The 12,339-nt window shown below is 36.6% G+C and overlaps 1 protein-coding gene and 1 long non-coding RNA gene across 16 annotated transcripts in view; one reads left to right on the top strand and one right to left on the bottom strand.

Annotated features, from left to right (window-relative positions):
• The window catches only part of caska (calcium/calmodulin-dependent serine protein kinase a), a 163,537-nt gene that overhangs the window by 85,822 nt on the left and 65,376 nt on the right, over window positions 1–12,339 (top strand). The window lies entirely within an intron of this gene.
• LOC309502238 overlaps window positions 1–12,339 on the bottom strand; it is a 209,991-nt gene that overhangs the window by 135,945 nt on the left and 61,707 nt on the right. The window lies entirely within an intron of this gene.

Below are 12,339 nucleotides of genomic sequence, written 5' to 3'. Positions count from 1 at the left end.
TATGTTGATTTGATCAGCCACTCTCTAAAGAGGAACCTTTGGATAGGAAATCCTGTTCTAATGCAAAATAAACAGTCCAGACCACCGGCTCAACTTCTTAACGTCTGTGGTTACAGTAACTAATACAGCTGTCCAGAATTTACTGTGGAATTAGCTTTGCTTTGTTGATGTGAAAATAGATGAAGTGCTGCTTGGCTGTAATGTATACCATGAGTGGGCAGCATGTGTGTTTTGCTGAGATAATGGATGGGCCTGCTGATCATACAGTACATTACAGTGGGAAACAGTAACCTTGAATACCTGACTCTTTGTACAGCAGCTCTATGTGTGATCACATATTTCATCTTAAACGACACCTTAGGGAGCATCTAGAAACAGTAGGGTTTGGTGTATTCCAAGTCTTGCTCTGTGTATGTTGGTTTAGCTAGATGTTTCTCAAGTTGTGTGTGCAAAAATATATTATTCTTTTTTGTTAAATAAATCAGACACTGAAGACTGTAGTAATGACTGCTGGAAATTCTACTTTGATATAAATATATATATATATATATATATATATATATATATATATATATATATATATATATATATATATATATTAAAACAGGAAAAAAAGTAATTTTAAATTGTAATATCACAATAGTACTGCTTTTACTGTATTTTTTAATCCAAGAAATTAGAAGAAATTAAGTATGTCACACCTTTTTTTTCATCCTCTTCTGTTTAGATCACACTCACTTATTTAAAGTGGATTAAACAACTGCCTCTCACTGTTCTCTGTTTCCCTGCCACTTTGCAATGTTCCATTTTGGCAGCGGATCAATGTGAAGCTTGTCTAAATAAGGACAGGAGTACCACATAAACATAGACTTAAAGGGAAACTGAAACGAACAAAATATAATTCGATAACATGTTGGTTATTAAAATTGTAAACAAATTAATTCAAAAATAATACTAAAAACAAAACATATATGAAGTTTTTCCCAATACTGAAATGTACATTTGTTGTTATAAGATCGCAGCCGTGTTTGATGAAGTCACTGGCATGGTACAACTGTAGGCTACTAATGTTATGTCAGGCTACTCAGACTGAACTGACTGATTTTGACAGTATGGTAATACAGATTTACAAGCTAACACTAAAAACAGCATATAAGTAAGAAATTGAATCATCAAATGAAATAATAAAACTGCATATCCTTCACTGTATGAATGAAACATATACTGATTGATTCTTATATAGACTGCTGTCACTTTAAAATATACATTCACTTAAGACAAAACCAACTGTTTATGTGAACCTTGTGTTTTTGACACTTTAAATGCAATAAGACGATAAAGATAATTTAGTTTAGTGCACGCGCTGCGTTTAGGCGTGTGCGCTCGTCAAATTTAAACTGGCAAGGCGCGCCACCGCGTCTCTCTTACGCAGTTTGAAAGCGGCTGAAATCACACTAACAAGTATCTTGCGGGTGTCGTCGATGGATATTGCTTATATTGGATAGCATCCTCAATGTCGGATTAATTTAGCAAGGTGATCTGCGGTGAAGGTGAACATCACGATAACAACTAAGGGGTGAGTGGAACTTGTTTACAGGACCTGCCGTGGTCACATTTTTGCCACAATCATTTTGCAAACAGGTTATTAGGTCCTTGATGGCATCGGAGGTGTTATATTCGCTTGTTGGACAGATCACAATTTTTGCAATGCAAATAATGCAATGCAATAAGGCCCCCCTCTCGATCTGTTATGCTCTTGATATGCCATTTTGCTGGAGCTGTCAAGGTAGCCTATCATGCCAGTGACGTCACGGACCGTTGAAGCTCAAGATGGCTGTGCCCTAGTAACAAAACAACAAACTAACATCACTGGAAATTAAACAGATGGATTCACTGTACAGCACTTCCTCTATCACAGTGCGGGTGTGTGCAAGCATGGAAACATAGCTGTACAGTTTCAGCGTGAATTCTCTTAAGAGGGAGAATATCTTTGGGTAGGATGTTAAATATGTGTGCATGTGAGAAAGAACTCTTTGCCCAGGGCTTTGTGTTATCTCAGTCCACTGCTAAACCTCTGTCTCATCTCTCCTGAGTTTCACAGTCTCGGCAAACACTCTGCCCACCTCCCATCTGTTTTTCCTCCTATGTGGGAGGGAACACACTCATGCTGGTATTTCAGAATCTACTGTAAAACCCATGAGACTCAGTGATTAAAATGACTTTTTTCACTGTGTTTACCTTTCAAATGTCTGTTCCTCTCTGTGTGCAGGAAAGAAGCAACTCAATGAACTTTGCCTCCCTGTGGTTTATTTGTAGTCACACACACCCTCGCCTCTAACACCATGACAAATACTCTCAGCCAGTGATACAGATGTAGGACTCAAGCTTCTCTTGATATAAGTGAAGCAATGGTGAGGCCACACATTTTAAACTGAGTGGACCTTAGTGGCTACTCTCAAATTACATAATTTTACAATACATGGGATAAAAACTTATTTGACAGTTACGATTAGTTAAATGTGATCTATTGTCAGCCAACAGTTTCATAAAAACAACAAAATCCATTCATAAATAAAATAACCAATGAACAGAATAAGACAGAACAATAAACAAAGGTAAATAGTCATAGACAGAGCATGTGAAAGGCTGGGCAAGGCTTACACCGTTTCCTAACTACACGTGCCGTGACGCCACGACACTGGATAAAAGGTATCTTTTCCATGTTAATCAGAGTTTTTGTCCTAACCAGCCGTGACGGCGACATGTGACGATTCTATATTAGAAACGGTTTCTATTTTTCTGCGACGTCGCGGCTGGAACAACAAACACAAAGTGTGGCAATGATAGTACCGTTTATGTGCTTTATTTAATGTTAAAAGCGTGTAATGTGACTTTGAATATCATTCAGTGCTCCCAGATTTGTAGTCAAGCAACAATGGATAATTCACCTCAGATCTTGAAATTAAACAAACGGAAACAAGAACATTCAAACGGTGAACAAACAAGTGTATTCTTTGACAAAGATTGTTTTAGTAACTCAGTATGTGTTTTTAATAATGTTTTAAATGGTGTAATATTTGTTAATTTGATTATGTAGCCTACTTGGCAAAGGATCCAGTGCCTATGTGTGTTTGCACTCAGGAGAGTGTCAAAGGTTTCTATTTACAACCTGTTTTTGCAGCGTTGAGCTGTGTAGCCAATCACATTGTTTTCTTGAACGCAGGCCAATCAGAGGTGTTTAAGTTAGAATCCTCTCACCACTCAAAGCCGGAGTTTTTGTCCAGTGCTGAGTTCTGCACGCTCGCAAATTCTCTCATTATAACAAAGTGTAGACATTATGTAAATAATAGGGGTGCAACGGTTCAAATTGCTCACGGTTCGGTTTGTATCACGGTTTTAGGTTCATGGTTTCGGTACGGTTCAGTATGTGCTATGTTCAGGGAAAAGAGGACTACTGTCAAATAAAAATAACGCTTTTGTATGAAGTTTTTTTTCCCCCTATCCTATCTACTGTATTATGATTAACAGGTGGTGAAAAAAGCGCCACTAGCATTTTTAGTGTCTGTGCACCTGTATACATCTGTTTAAAACGCTGTACTGCTGTTGGCACATCTCAAAACCCATCGTTTTGTGTCGTCTAGACTTAAGCTGGGGCAAACTGAACTGTCATCTGTGCCATATTTTGTGCTTTTGTAGCACCTTAAGGTCACCGTGCCAGCTGCTAGCCATCTGTGACAAATCCTCTCCAAACTCTATAAAACCCATTCTGTGTTTAGGGTCTATAAACACACACTCTTATTATTTGCTTGAATCCAGTGTTTTGTTATAGCTGCACTTAGGACATCAATACTCTGAAGTACGGATGCTTTCACGTACCATTGTAGCACTTACCGTAAAGCTAAAGAAAGCCCATGAGGGCCACTTAGCTCAGATTCTCTGTTACTGATGGACATAAACGACCATAAAGGTTATATTCAGTGTGGTTTAAGTTTCCTAATGACAGATTGAGGTTTATTTTAAATGAAGGCAGTGCTCAAGTGTGTGAGTGACTATGTTGAACATTATTTGCATACACAGTGGATATTTATGGCTGATGTGAGTTACTGTAGCAAAATTAAGTTTAAAATCTTGATGTCTTACTTGACGGAATCACCGTATGTTATCACAAAAAGGAAACCATGTGTCTGACTTTGGTCTCATTCAATACATTTATACTTCAAATTCATTCTTTAAATTCTCATATAAGTGCACATTTTCACATGTCTGTATCATCAAATGACTGTTCATCTTAAACTCATTGCTAAAGGTTACTTCAGATATTTCTTCATTTGGCTTCAAATATTTTTTTCTACATTAAAATATTTTATAAAATGATATATAATGTTTTATAATACATTTATACTATTATATTTATCATTTTATAATTAAAAGTATTCACAATTATATACTTTATATTAATAATATAATATATGATTATATAATATATGGAAAAAAATATTTTTGTTCTTCATTCCTTGAAAAAGACAACCCATCCCTCAAAGCTCACCACGTTTGCTTTGTTACATCTTTGCCAAGTGCTCTAGGACTTTTAGACTCACTCATTCTTATTCCGTCTACTACAGGAATAAAAAGGTCTTTCTTCCTCCAGCTCTCAGAGTCATAGATAAGCCATCACATGCGAGAGAGACAACACAGCTCCTCTCTCTATATGAATTCTGGTCGTTCTGTAACCCCCTGTCATTCACCTTGTGCTTTTTTCCCCCCAAGCAAATTCTTTGAAAATGTGTGTGGTCCAGAGGACTGCAATCGAACGTTAGTGGGGTTCTATTGATCTTGGTGAAAAAAAAGTCTTGCAATGCTTCGAGAAATTTGTCCAGAATCGAAGGGAATGCCGCCTCCAGGAGGCAGAGAGATGGACTCCTTTATTGTCTTCTCTACGGGAGGTCCAAAAGTCTTCACCATTGCACACGCAAACAGCCGAATGTTAAATGTTGTAACCATTATCATCATCATCATCCCCAATACAGAGCTCCAGCAGTGTCTTCTGCAACAAGAGGTTGTTTTGAGGTTACTGCTACCTTTTTGTTTAGCTACCCAATTTATCTAGTGCTATTTTTGGAAAAGAGAGTGTTTTGTGTATGTTTTTCAAAGCGGTTCTATTCAGGAAATATACAGAGAAGAAAGCCTTCGAACAGCCTCTGGGAAATCCACAATTATAATTTAAAAGACCCTCCATTGCTTTTCATGTTTGCTCCTTCGCAACGTTTGTATAAAGTCACTGAATCATGAAATGATTTGCTCAGAAAGCTGTAGACACAGAGGTTGTTAGCCTGGGTGAACTGTTTTTCCCTATGGATCAGATCAGTGTGCTTTGTTTCAACCTCTTCTCCCTGAGATATCAAAAAGTCTAGCTTATTCTTTCTCTCCAGAAGCATTTAGCAACTTTTCAAAGGTTGTGTTTTGCTAGAGCACTGATGGTAGAGCCTTATTTCAGATTACTTTTTTACTATACACAGACATGCAAATAAAAGCATCCTCAAGGTACTTTATGGTTCAAGTTAATACATCATTTACTTTTGGTTAATGTCACATCAGTTTCTAGGTCAGAGTATACTGTTGTAGTTGCGAGTAATCGCACGGTTCACACCCTTATTGTGAAATTAAGCATACAGCATTTATCTTGTTTAACACGTTCATTTCGTCATCATTTGCTATATCTAGCAAGGTAAGCCATCAGATTTAAGGGTGATTCTCACAAAACTGTATTTTCTGCAAGCTTATTTCAAGGTAAATTTAGGTGTCTTTTCAAATAAGACTCCAAAAGGACACCAAATTACCAAATGATATAAGAGGTCCATATAATTCATAAATGTGTGCACACCTAAGGACCCATGAAGAAAAAAACATTGCAGAAAGAAACTTTTCAGAATTCACAGTGTATAGTATGCGTTCAGTGCAATAGCAGAGAGCTTGTTTACATTGTAGACAAGTCAAGTTGCAATACCGAACAGGACCACATGGAGATGTCAAATTACTAAACGCAGCAACACGCACATGACAAATCAAAATATTCTGAAAGTGTGTGGAAACAACGTGAATGTATTGAAATGTGTCTGTGCATAAATACAATGTGCGATCAGTGCATCGAGAGCGCACATACACGATTTAGTTGGGCATCAATATGACGGAACCACGCATGCTTACTGTACGACTCCTGTACGCCACTGCAATCATCTTTACCTTGATTGCAATCCACATCCATCAAAACTTTACTAGCGAGAATCTGGTTTGCTTTATCCAACAGAGAAAGTAGTTTGCTTAAAATCTGGCCTTACAGCCAGATGTTTTGACATTCTTTAAAGTCTGTATTTTGCGCTCTTCAGAAACAATCACAGAAAATGAGCTCGTGTTTTAAAGCGAAGCACACACTGGAATGAATAATTCACTAAAAACACCAACTCTGATGTAATCAGCCTGGTTTGCTTGTTTGAAGGAATTTGCCTACTGGATCATTAAACGGAAAACTTTGGCGGAGTTTATCGTCTTAAAATAATTTGATCATAAACAGAGAAGAGAAAATTTAATAGAATTAAATAGATAGCCTATAGAAATCAGGATAGAAACCTATCAGGGTTACCAGTGTGATAAACTCCCGACTTCTAAGATCAGCTGGCTGTGTGATGTAAATTACCTTAATGACGCAATTTCACGTATTTAGTAATTTATTTGCTTTAAATTATTTTAATACATTAAGGATTTTGAACTAATTGCATGTGTTAACGCATTTATGTTGACAACTCTAATATTAATATATATATATATATATATATATATATATATATATATATATATAATATGTCGTACAGGGTGCTAAAGCCATGCATCTGTAACCCATGCCAGCGGTGGGATGGACACCCCTTCACTTTCGCTGTGATTATTACAACACTTAAAAGACAATTAGGTTGTTCAGAAGCCTGCTGTAATCAGCCAACCTGCCTCTAAAGGAGGAGAGATGGAGCCGAAGGATACAACAGAGAGAGAAGGAACACTTTCTAGGCCTTTGTTGACGATCATTATTAGTCCAATGCCTTAAAGATTAGGCCAAATGTACCCACATCCCTGCTGGCTTTTAATTGGATGTTCTCATCTTAACCTCTGTCTCATTGATGTTAGATTATTACAGTACATTTTGATCATTTTCTTTTTGTCCTAAGGACTTTATTTTGTTGTAATTACTAATTAGAGATGTTTGCTGATACAAACATCTTAGCTCATGGTTGAGTTTTGGAGTTGAAGCAAAGTATACAACTTTGGCCCATAATTATATATTCAGCCCTCAAAATATTTTGGAACCTGTTTTGATTTATCCAGTACATCTGTTTCTAACTTTTTTTTTTTCTTCGATGTGATAAGAAGTGTATTCACCAAGGGCCTTGAGAACGAATGGACCACCCAGCCCCATGTATAGGGACTGAGGGTCTTTCTATTACCTATTCTCGAATTGTCCTCACCATAAATCCCGTAAGTCTACTCAGAGCTGACTCAGCCATGACACATCTCTAACTGAACATCCCTCTTTACTGTATGTGTGGAATTATTCTGAAGCTTGGCACCCCAACAAAGAATTGTGAAATATGGATTTTCTTTATTCTTTAATAATTACAAAATGAAAAAAAAGATGCTGTATTGATTTTTAGGTCCTCCTGTGCCTTTCACGTCATAAATCGAAACAGAACCGATGGTAAATGGCTTTTCTCAAATGTAATATCTTGTCTTTTAGCGTTGTAGCTGTGCCACTGCTTTTTATCAGAATTAGAAGGAGATTTATTGCCTATACTTTTTGTATGTTGTGGTGACAGAAGAAGCTTCCGGTACGCAGAGACAACGAACAGTACACAGATTAGTAAAATAAAAAATAAAGAAATGTGAATAAGATAATAATATCTACTGTGTATATAAATAAACGAAATAGACACATTTGTATGTACATGTGTGCTGTATACAAATACAATAACATTAACAGGGAATGAGAAGAGGAAGGGTATTTTAAAATAAATGTAAGTGGCATTGCACATAGTTATCGTTACACAGTCGGGAGAACTGTTAAGGAGGTAGATTGTCTGTGGGAAGAATCTTTTCTGGTGTTTAGTGCTCTGTATAGCCGGCAAGACGGCAAAAGTTCAAAGAGAAGGTGGCTTGGATGTGAGTGGTTTTCTGAGCCCTTTATCTCACTTTGGATGTATACAGTTCTTGAAGGGTGGCCAGGGGATGGACAATAGTCCTCTCAGCAGTGCAAATTGTCATTTGTAGTATTTATGCTCTAGATTCAAATAGAATAAAACTGTACTATTTCTACATTATATTATTCTATATATTTGTATGCTGTTTTTATAAAACTGTATGCTGTTTTTTTTATAAAAAAGCATTGAAAAAAAACTGAGAGGGGGCTGAGAGATCATCGGTGGTGTGTGTTTGCTGGATATGTGTGTCAGCAGTGTTGTGTGCCATGGGAGCCATGGAGGGCACACTGTGCGTGTGGATTTGAAACTCAGTTAGTCCCCCATCAGCACCTTTGAATCACATACTGACTGCAACTTTCTCTCTCTTTATTTAAAAATAAAAGAGTGACTATGTTAATTGTTAACAGCCTCTGATTTGTCTCTACATGACGTGAAATCCATGTCGGTGTGCACAGGTTGAGCTTGAGTAAGATGTTGTTAGTGCTTAATGTTGTGTGTCTCTCTGTATGGGGTTTTTCCTTCATCTACGGTCACTTATATATCGCAGGGGTTGATTTTGACTAAAACTTATAGATTTGAACCTTAAAAAAATAAAAATATTATATGTACGTAGGTCACATTACTATATATCTATTAGCACTGAAGACATCTACTGTATATGTGTTTTCCTAGCAAAAAGCTAACCTTTAGCAGATGCACATTTAAAAATAAAAATACAATTGTTTTACCTTTATTTCAGATCCAGATAGAATATAAAAATCATACAAATATTATTACATTTCATGTAATGCTTTAATAATCTAAATGAATAGTGAAATAACCAATTCAGACCATTTCAGTATATATTTATATCAATTTTATTAGGCTATATCAAATTTATACATTCAAATGTAAGTGTACTTTTTTTACTTAGGAGACAACAGTGACAGTGAAGAGCATTTAAATAGTGACGTTTTCAACCAAGCTGTAATATTGGTGTGAGATAATATATAATAAAAAAAGTTTAAAAAAATAATTTATATGCATATTTGCAAACTATTAAACACAATAACACATTTCAGAAATAAAGCAGTGAACAGTGAGAAGTGAATTTTAAGTGCTTTTTTTCTTCTAAACGTCCACAGGGCCAAACATGCTCCTATAGTTGAAGAAACATTCACTGAATGTGTTGGAATGTGTCAAAATGTGTCAGCGCTCTCCACACAGTGTGGGTTTGAGTGTGTAGGCTATAATTTAGAAATAAGCTTAAAATGATTGCCCTACAGTTGATAACAGGCTGTTATTCAGAAAGACATTAATTTGGACCTTCAGACTCCTCTTTCAGAAAGACATATGTTCCTCTTCTGTTTAAGAGGGCACAGAAATAGCCCGGTTGTAAAGCAGAAGGGCTTTACTTCTGCCTTCATCTACAAGAATCACTTTAACATCTTTCTCCATTTCCCTCTAGAGCTGTTTATATCCTTTCCCATCACTGATCTGTTCTTTGACTAACTGTTTTGAGTGTTTGTTTGAGATATATGACAGCAGTGTGGTGAATGATTCTAAAGCTTTGAATGGGTCCTGTGCTTTGGTTTTTGGGGGGCTGGGATGGATGTCATTTTATAAATGCTTCGGGGGTCAATCGGCTAGTTAGTGGAACTCAGCGTCAGGTGGCTCTCTGATACTCTGTTTGATGGATCACTGTTTACTCGGGTTAGTGACAGCGCTGGTGTGATTGAGAGAGGCCACATATGCTTCAGTCGTGGCCCAGCATAACTTTTATCTTGGAATTAGTCTCAGCCTCAGTCGGCACACTCACAGACTTCCTACGGTTTGTTCACACAAAGAAATTGCATGACATTGCTGCAGTTTCATTCCAATTGGCCGACTTTACACAACTTCTATAAGTCAGGTTGCAGAGGTCTTTATTAGTCCCCCAGGAAAAAGCATCCTGGAATAATGCAATGAACACTTCTTAGGAAGAACTCATAAGTGGATTTGCTAAAATGTTGAGAGGTTTATGGCATCAGATCCGCTGGTGCACTTAACAGCAAGTAAACTAGACATACACTACTTATGCTTTTTTTTTCGTGCTTTTTTTGTGGAAATAATCACTGCTTATTATTTTTGGACAAATTGAAATTTTCATGTACACACATTTTTGTAGGAGATTCTTCCTGTTTAAGCAGAAAGTTCGTAGCCTGAAAGATGTGTCCTGAGGTGTCTGCATGCTGATTGGTCCAAGTATTTGCATTCAAATGAGTTGCCTATGCTTGAAGGGATTTTCAACTTGTAAATTAAGGATTGAGATTTACGGGTAGGGTTATGAAGTGACGCTAGTTAAACTAAGTGGTTTATTTGCAATGATTTTGCTGGCATTAAAAAAATGATAAAATGAAGCAACATTGTGAATATTGTAATGATTTTAATGTGCTTTTAATAGGTCATAAAGTTCCCCATTAGACTAGTTTTTTAAGCCTTGATTTGTTTCTGTAAATCAGTTTAAACTGTCGGATTCAGTGAATCAATTCAAAACTCTGATTCAATGATTTGTTTGCAAAATGTGAAAAATGTGCCCTTGAGTCTCTGCATGTCATTTTTCATTTATTAAAACATTTGAGTAAAATATATATAGGTAAATTATGCTGTTTATTGCATGTATTATGTATTTTATTTCACAAAAACAAAATTTTGATTTCGCTCATTTAGCTGAAGACGGTATAGAAAACATACTAGTAAGTAGTTCACATCACACTAGCTGGTTGTACTGCTATCAGTTCATCTGTGTGTTGTTTAACTCATTAAGATTATAAACAGTTTCTTTGAGAGTGTCTTTGATAAGGTTCGGTATCTTTGGCCAATGCGGGAGTGAGTCCAATAAATTATCGTTCCGTGTGTTTACGGAACATGACTCGCTCCCGAAACTGCGATGATTGACATTGTGGTAACCATAGCAAAGTTCTGCCGTCTCGTGTGTTTGGTGCCCACTATTCTGACCAAAGAAATATTACAGCAACAAAATGTTCGTTATGCTCAGCAATTTTAACTTAAAGCACAGTCGACGGAGGCATTCTGTTTTGCTTATGCTTATAATAAATTAGCCATGTCCACTTATAAGTATAATTTTTTTGGCTTCTTTTTCAGTTTGGCTCTTAAAGCGCTCGGGTTTATGGAGTTATTAAAGCGAGCAAAGTGGGGCGTGACATTTTGGTCTTATTTTCAGCATACAGTAAAACATTTGAAGTTATTTCAGTTTATTGTGGGCTTGTTCTTGTTCGCTGTTATCTAGCAAGATCTGGCAACACAAACGAGTCAAGGCTTTTACCGCTTTCCCTGTGATGTCACATACAGAAGAGAGAAACCTCTCTGATGCACGTTAAAAAACGGCATCAACAAGTAGTTGTTCAGTTCGGTTCCATATAAACTGCATAGAATTTTTGTCTAAAATTGTGGCTGTAGAATGCTGTTGTCACTCCTGTAAATGACTGAACTGTGTGTACAGAACAGGATTAAGCACTAAAAGGTGAATGGACATCTGAGTTTAGCTGCAGTGTGTACATGGCCTTTGAGTCCTCATAGAAAGGAAAGCTCTGTCATTACAACAGGTAACAACAGTGACCAGTGGGAGGGTGGTGTATGTCAGCCTGAGCAAACAATGACATTTCATTCATCACATTGGGTGTAATTATTATTGCTGTGTTTTTTCCTCTTTTGATTCTTCAGGTTCAGCAGCACTGTGCACCTTAGGGCTTTGTAATGTCATTTTTATGGCTGCATGAAGACATTGTGAAGCTATGAAAAGCATGCTGGGACTTGTAGCCTTTACAATTGTATATGATACTCTCATAATGACGAAATATATACATGAATGCCTGCATATGATATTTCATATACAAATATAGGCATTAGGCACCAATATAATTCATTAAGCTCTTTGATTAATTTCTGGGAACTGTCCGTTTCATTGAATCAATTCAATCAGCAATATTTGTCCACTTACTAAAAGACAGAAATGAATGATTCATGAGCCATCATCCAAACTCATGAGTGAATCATTGGTTTGAATCAATTTACAGAAATGAATCAAATTAGCTAATTCTAATGCTTATTTTGCTACTGA

The sequence above is a fragment of the Leuciscus leuciscus genome, assembly GCF_965113295.1.
Source record: "Leuciscus leuciscus genome assembly, chromosome: 7".
NCBI lineage: Eukaryota > Metazoa > Chordata > Actinopteri > Cypriniformes > Leuciscidae > Leuciscus > Leuciscus leuciscus.
This window is presented reverse-complemented; position numbering and strand designations above follow the sequence as displayed.